The sequence below is a fragment of the Athene cunicularia genome, assembly GCF_003259725.1.
Source record: "Athene cunicularia isolate RWA chromosome 2 unlocalized genomic scaffold, athCun1 chr2_part1, whole genome shotgun sequence".
Lineage (NCBI taxonomy): Eukaryota > Metazoa > Chordata > Aves > Strigiformes > Strigidae > Athene > Athene cunicularia.
In genome coordinates, this window is record NW_020799095.1 from 36,732,900 (window position 1) to 36,740,515 (window position 7,616).

A 7,616-nucleotide genomic window follows, 5' to 3' on the forward strand; every position below is an offset into this window, starting at 1 on the left:
ATATAGCTACAGTGCATCCGTAGCTGGGCTTTGAAAAGTGCTGTTGCTTGTGGTGATGATCTTGTCTGTATGAATGGGCAAGGTAGCAATATACTCTGAATTGCTTCATGCCCTGTAGCCAGTCAGGTCATCCCCTTTGTGCAACTGCAGGGTAGTTCTGAAGTTATTTTCATACTCTAGGATGTGCATTTGTGGTTCTTACCCATACTGTTTTGTGTTTATTTCTTGTAGGAGGAGGAGTGCCGTTTGAATTGTGAGCCACTTGGAATGGTGATGCAGATTTACCTCAAGGGTCAGCCCTGTATGGTTGGGATTTAAGGTGAGCCTATGTTGAAAAATGGATGCAGATGTGAATGCAGAACTACGGGTGGTTGGTTTTCTTTCTTTTTTTCTGGAGTTGTTTGTATCAAACATCTAAAGAAAAATCAGTACGTACCTCCTACTACATATTTAGCATGAAATAAAATACAGTGGTATAATAGTTAAGATCCCAGAGTAGCCTTTAGGACCTTCAGAAAAGATGGATGGTATTTAAATACCTAGGAGATGCTAATGATGCTTTAAGAAGAAATGTTACTCAGTATGAGAGTGACATTAAAAGTTCCCAGAACTTCATTTCATTCAGAGAGGGACCTGGAGCTGTTGATTGACAGCCAGCTGAACAGGAGCCAGCTGAACAGGAGCCAGCAGTGTGCCCAGGTGGCCAAGAAGGCCAATGGCATCCTGGCTTATGTCAGAAATAGTGTGGCCAGCAGGGACAGGGAAGGGATCTTACCCCTGTACTTGGCACTGGTGAGGCTGCACCTCGATTCCTGTGTTCAGTTTTGGGCCCCTCACTACAAAAAGGACATTGAATGACTTGAGCATGTCCAGAGAAGGGCAACGAAGCTGGTGCAGGTTCTGAAGCACAGGTCGTACGAGGAGCGGCTGAGGGAACTGGGGGTGTTTAGTCTGGAGAAGAGGAGGCTGAGGGGAGACCTCATCGCCCTCTACAGCTACCTGAAAGGAGGGTGCAGAGAGCTGGGGATGAGCCTCTTTAACCAAGTAAGCGATAGGACAAGAGGGAATGGCCTCAAGTTGCGCCAGGGAAGGTTTAGACTGGATATTAGGAAGCATTTCTTTCCAGAAGGGGTTGTTAGGTGTTGGAATGGGCTGCCCAGGGCAGTGGTGGAGTCCCCAACCCTGGAGATGTTTGAGTCAACATAGTGCTTAGGGATATGGTGTAGTTGGGAACTGTCAGTGCTAGGTTAATGGTTGGACTAAATGATCTTCAAGGTCCTTTCTAACCTAGCTGATTCTGTGATTCATCTTACTATGCACTAAGAAGCAGCAGGCAGCTGATATGCATCCCCTGTTCCAGTCTTTCTATCATTCCCTCTTCCAGTTCTTGTATAGCAAAATAGCTTCAGCCATCCTAGACTATGGACAATTCCTTCAAATGTAACAACTAATTACTGTAATTCTACCTTTCATTTTACCCATTCTTCATGTTGCAGACTTTTGGTGATATATTTGCAGATTAGATTTGATTAATTTTTTTTCAGTTCTTGTCTGTGGAAAGGCATTTCCCTATGCAAACACAAACCAAGAACAAAAGAGACCTTTTTGTGTGTGTAAGTTTGTGTAGCACGTTCTGTCAGTCCTATAAAGGCAGAGCTTCCATAACTTGTGTATAATAGTTTATGGGATTAATCTTGCTCTTGGAGAATTGTTTTATATTGCTTTATAAAATAATTTTTGTGAGTGGACAGATGTGATTTCTTTGACTTAATCAGGAAGATCTCACTGGTTTGTATCAGCAAAATAATATATAGATGATCTATCTCTTAACTTTCCTAAAAGAGAACTGATGTCTAATTCTGGCCATACTGCCTGGAAAGAGCTGTCATACTACTATTTCTCTCGCCACATGTAGCCTTTATTTGTTGCAGATGTGGAGCGATACTTGGGTGTCACCTATCTTCCTCTCCCTTCTTAATGATGAGAATTATGGTTCTAGTCATTCAAGCATAAGCTGATGTTTTAGTGGTTGGTTGTCCTCCCATACTTGATTTATACTGCTGAAAGTGTTGAGTGTTTTGGCATTTGTCCTGATTTCCGACAGTTGAGATGAGAATGAAGACTTTGCTATTTTAAACACAAACTTGTCCATCCTGCAGTTTATGTTGTTGCTTGCTCTTATCCATATATTACACATAGCTCAAAAAAATCTGTTTATTCTGCAAGAAATTTAATTGCCAGTTGTACCCATAGTACTTTTCCTTCTAAATTGGTAGGCAACCATTTGCACTGCTGTCTTTGACCAGATGCAGGAAACAATTTTTGTTAAGAAAAAAAAAAAAAGTGTTGTTTGAGTTGCGAACAGTGTGGTAGACTGACTGCCTGCTGGTATGCAGGAGCCATTTCCCCCTTCTCCAAGCTACAGTGGTGGTAATCTGTCTGTGGATGATTGCTCTAGATGATCTGGGACGTGGCAGCTGTTCTGTGGGGAGTAGCATATGCTTGTTCTGCACAATAGTTTAGGGGTTTCAAGGGATGGCAAGAGAACTTGCCAACTAGTTGAAGATGTCCCTGCTCATTGCAGGGGGGTTGAACTAGAGGACCTTTAATGGTCCCTTCTAACCCAAACTATTCTATGATTCAATTCTATGATTCTAGGCAAGTAAGGTTTGAGTTCAAGTATCAGTTATTTCTGTTTTCATGAGAACTGAAGCTAGCCTTAAAATGCTTTTAAAATGGAGTTGGACTAAATAGTATTTAAAGGTCCCTTCAACCTAAACCATTCTATGGTGTTTGTTTGTTTTTTTTTTTTTCTGGGAGGTATGGTAGGCACTGTTTCAGTGTTGCTCCAAAACTACTTGAGAACTGTTTTCTTAGCAACATGCTGTAACTTGTGAAAGCAGGAGGAACACAGCGTAAAGAGTGGAATTTTGAATAAAATCTTATTTTGCTATTTTTAACATCTTATTAAAAAAAAAACCAAACAAACAAGTGAGGGAATAGGGACTGTGCTTACTCTTAGATGTGCTCCAGAGCTTGAGAAGTTGGAAAGACTTGCAGTAGAAAAGTGAAACTTAACCCCAATTCCTGAAGTTTTGGAGCAGGGTCATGGAAAAAATTAACTGAATCTCAACGATTCTGAACTAAAGCATTTGTATAAAGTCTCCTCCAAAAATGTTTAGACCAAGCATATTCACATCACAGTTACTAGTTGTATACTTTCTGTGCAGTGAATAATTTAAGGAAGTAGCCTGCTCTTGCAAGACTAAAGCATGTACTGAAAATTATGTGAACAGTCCTGTGAATTTATTTTTTTTAAGGGCAGTATGTACTTAAATAGTATTTAAATAGCTTCTTCCAGCAAAGACTCAAGTAAGTCAAGCCTCCAGAGAATTTCTTATTGAACTTGCTTTTACAACGATTTTATGATGGTATCTTTCAGAAGATGATGCAATCAGACCATATGAATGGATAGTCTGGTTGTATATAAAAACCAAAACAAAACCAAAACCCCACCCCAACTAAATTCCATGAGGATTATTTTAGTAGACAATTTAAACAACCAGAAATTGTTAACAGTATGCAATTTTTATACTTAATGTGGTTAAGGTAAGACAAGACATAAATTGAGAAGGTCTGATACCTAAACCACAGGCTATATAATCTTTGGATGGACGTGTTCACGTTTTTCCACAGCATCTTACAATACTGTGCAGTATTTATTGTACCCATAACTGGCTTATATATTCAGTAAGCAATTATATGGATTCCAGATTATTAGACCATAAAACAATGGAAGAAAATTGGTGATCTCTGGAGGTCATGACCTACCTTTCTACTTTGTTGCTGGAGTTGCATTGGGTAAGACTCCAGTTGACTTTAGAGGCTGGGAAATGTGCAAGGCACAATCAGATGAGTCATTTACATGCTTTTCATATAATTCCAGTAGATGCAGTTTATGAACGGGTATTTTGTTTTGTTTTTTTTTTTTTAATTCACAGTGTGGTGGCTTTGTTAGCAGCATACCATTTATCATGTATTATCTGTATTGTGTAACTTCCACAAAAGACAGGAAAGCCAAGGCTTCATATGCAAGTTCATGTACTGTCTTGCTGGACACTTTAGCAGCCCTGCTTATATACAAAGAAACATGCAGTGTTCCTTCTAATGCTGGTCTATTTTTAATTACAGATATTTCAGCCAACCCTTGCTGCCTAATGTAGCTTGAAAAACAGTGACTTGTTTCATTTCTGTCATTTAGGATCGAACTAAAACATGAGGGATGACCAGTTTTTATAAATCCTCTGTCAGTGCAGTGGTATCCTTCAGGTTAATGTCATATGTTGAACCCCTGTGCTATGTTCTCTCTGACCTAACTGGAAACTTCATCCTTTTCCTCCTGAGGATAAAGGCAAAAACATATATTTTGTTTTTGTTTTCTCAGATGTCAATAAGACTGTTCCCCCTACTACAGTTTCAATTCAACTACTTTTCTGAATACTTTGTAAGCTGAATTATTAATGCTTGTACTGTTTTAAAAAGTAATGCCATGCAATACCTCACAATCTCTTGCTGACCCAGAATTTATTTTTTTCTGTTTTGAGAACAGTTTGCTTGAACTTTTACACTTTACTGCTATAGAATAGTAGTACTAGACTTCTTGGGAAAGCCAAGCTTATGGGGAATGTCATCCTATTGAAAGTGGTTTGCTCTTATACAACATATGATAATGCTTTTGTTAAAATGTGTATGTTTGGTGTAGTACCAATTGTGCCTAGTGTTCTCTGGCAGTATTATTCATGCTCAGTTGGCCTGAGGATGGAAATGTTAGTGTTGGATTAGCCTAGTGTCTTGTGCAGAGGTCCTCTGCTGTGCTTAGAAGTGCTTTTCACCTTCTACCTTGTTGGTAAGGACTGGTATTTAACTATTTAACTATTGTCTCTGTACAGTTCCTCTGAGACTTTGGGATTGCACTACTTGAAAACATACTCAAAACTTTAATTTTTATTGTCACAGATTTTTTTTTTTTTATTTAGAGCACTGGGAATTTTTAGTAAAGATGTTGCTAGGTGAAAAAGGGTGTGGTAGGGAGAGTGCAAAAGCATCTTCTTTACTGTTGCATCTCTCTTCAAATTAATAATCATTGTTAAGAAAGGAAGCTATGCCCAGTGTCACTCCCAGAATTTTAACATGCATCTGTGCACTTGGCCTGAGCTGTTGCCAGATGTACTTAGCTGTTTATTATGGTCAACAAAACAGCATCCTGGATAACTGAGAGTTGTAAACTTTGGCTGAAACTACTAATCTATTCAGTCTTGACATCCTTTCTAACACTGTGTCCTCCTTTCAGTAGTAAGGCTTTTGAAGAGCAGCCTGTCCCCCTGGGCCATTTCTCCCTGATTTCCATTGTGAAGGATTTCAGGTTTGTTTCTAGGATCTGAATTACTCATGCCTCTTTCCAAAGCTTTTATTGCTGTGTCCTACAGAAAACATCAGAAATTTTCATCTTCAGGAATATTTTGTTTCCCCCAAACTGTGATGTCTCCAGAGGGTTACTGTGAAGCCAGGCAAATCACAGAAGGTTAAGAAATCTGATAAGTGATGACTCAATTGTACTGCTTTTGCTAATTTCTATGATTTGAGGCTTCTAACTTCATTAGTGGCTCTGCAAACCTTGGTGTTTGAGACTTGCAACTGATACCTTTTCTAAAAACGGAGGGGAGGAGAAGGGAGTTTATTTCAACAACCACAAGCAACACTTCCAAAATACACTTGTGGTTGTCTCACAGAGATATGAATCTTAGGTTAGCTAGTGGTGACTAACATGGTGAGACAGTAGCCTAATATGTCCACGCTTTATTTAGAAAAGGTAGTTCTTATCGGAGACAAGGAACACCAGGGTTTCATTCACTGTGTTTGCTGAATCCCTAAGTGCAGATATCAAGTCTGTTGGCAGTTCACACTGCAAGATACAGAAGCTTGCCTTTCAGGGTCTGACTGCAAGTTCTTAAGGATTTTACAGTACAGAAAGAAACCAATTCCTCTCCCCCTCCACCTTCTCTCTGTCCAAATGCACTTTTATCTTGTCCTGTGGTTTGATCCAAGCTAACAAATAGTTGTGATTTCTCTTGATCACTTACATTGTGGTGAATTTTTTTAAAACTGTATTATCTCACTGGAGTTGTGGTTCACAAATACATTATAACAGCTTTCTAAATTCTTCAGGCAGAACCTAGATTATACCAGTTGTTACATTTAGAGAACCCTACAAATTAACAAAGAAATTACTCCTTCCTCACTGCAATGTTTAACCTGTAGAGTCCAGGTGTGTGTCTTTAGTAAGACAGCAGTCTTTTACTCTTCTGCCTATTTAAAAATAAAATGGAAGAGCAAATCCTCCCCGACAATTTGGAATATCCTCAGTTTTGGATATATACAGTTTGCAGTGAGGATAAGTTGGGTTGGAGGGCATAGGCTTTCACACAAAACATGTGGCTTTATTCCTACAGACAAAGTGCAGCCAACCTGGGGATTATGGAATTCTGTGGAACTGTCCATGTCCTCCCTGATTTGCCACCTTCTCACCAATTCAGAGTTCAGGGATTCGTTTGGTCCTGTGGCAATAACACTAACTGTAATATGCATCTGATAATGAAAGAATGAAGGGTTTGTTCTCCCAGAAAGACAAAAAGTGTTTGTGTTGTTTTGGGGTGGTTTGTTTTTCTTTGTTTTTTGGTGGTGGTTGTTTTGTTTTTGTTTTTGTTTTTGTTTTTTTCCTTTAAGATAAATTTAAAAATCCTCCATGGGTCATTTTAGGCTCTCACAGAAACTTGAATATGCTAAATGAGTGTGGTTTCCTAGCTGAGCCAATAGGGATGGTCAGGCACAGGCAACACTTTTATCCCACGAGAGGGAGGAGGAGTGAATGAGCTACAAGATATAAGCTGAAACAAAGCCATGCTGTCCTTCTGAGTCATTCGCATACACTGGATGGGTAAGGCTTCCTGCTTCCTGGGACACAGCAGTGGGGTCATGATTCTAACAATGGATACTGGTAAGTCACTTTTTATTAAATTTGTCTGTCTTCTGGGAAGTCTCTCCTTCCCAGCTGAAAAGAAGATATCTGTTAACTGTGAAGCTGAATTGCTAAATAAATTCCTGCTTAATCCAGATTTTTCAAGCTGTGTGCACTTTACTGCATGCTACACTGCTGTTATTTCTTGACTGTTACTCATAGAAGCACATATCCTCTCTTGCAATGCAAGACCTGGATATCAAAAGTGTGTCTGTTAATTTTTACTTCTGTCTTTACTGGGGCAGAACCTTTGGCCTGAGAAGTGTGTGATGTCTCACTCTCTTTGATAATGGAGGTGATAGCCTTTGGAAGGTACATGCTAGATTTTAGGCTTGCTGCAAAGATATAGTGGTGATTTAATGGATTGGCTGTGGCTTCCTCTACCCTGTTTACAGAAATTTTGTGTTGGGGAGAAAGAGGGAGAAACTGCCGCATTTCTGTGGTTCTGCTTTGTGTGTTTATGGCCAAAGCAGTCAAGCACACACAGGAGATTTTTTTTTTTTTTTTTTTTTTTTTTTTTTTTTTTGTACAAGGCGGACTG

At 39.3% G+C, this 7,616-nt stretch overlaps 1 protein-coding gene across 2 annotated transcripts in view; it reads left to right on the forward strand.

Moving 5' to 3' along the window:
- Positions 1-229: 229 nt before the first annotated feature.
- The window catches only part of SVIL (supervillin), a 112,072-nt gene continuing 104,685 nt past the window's right edge, over positions 230-7,616 (forward strand). For both annotated transcript variants that reach the window (XM_026843670.1, XM_026843671.1), the window contains exon 1: positions 230-319. The gene's annotated coding sequence lies outside the window, so the exon portion shown is untranslated. The remainder of the gene's footprint in view (positions 320-7,616) is intronic.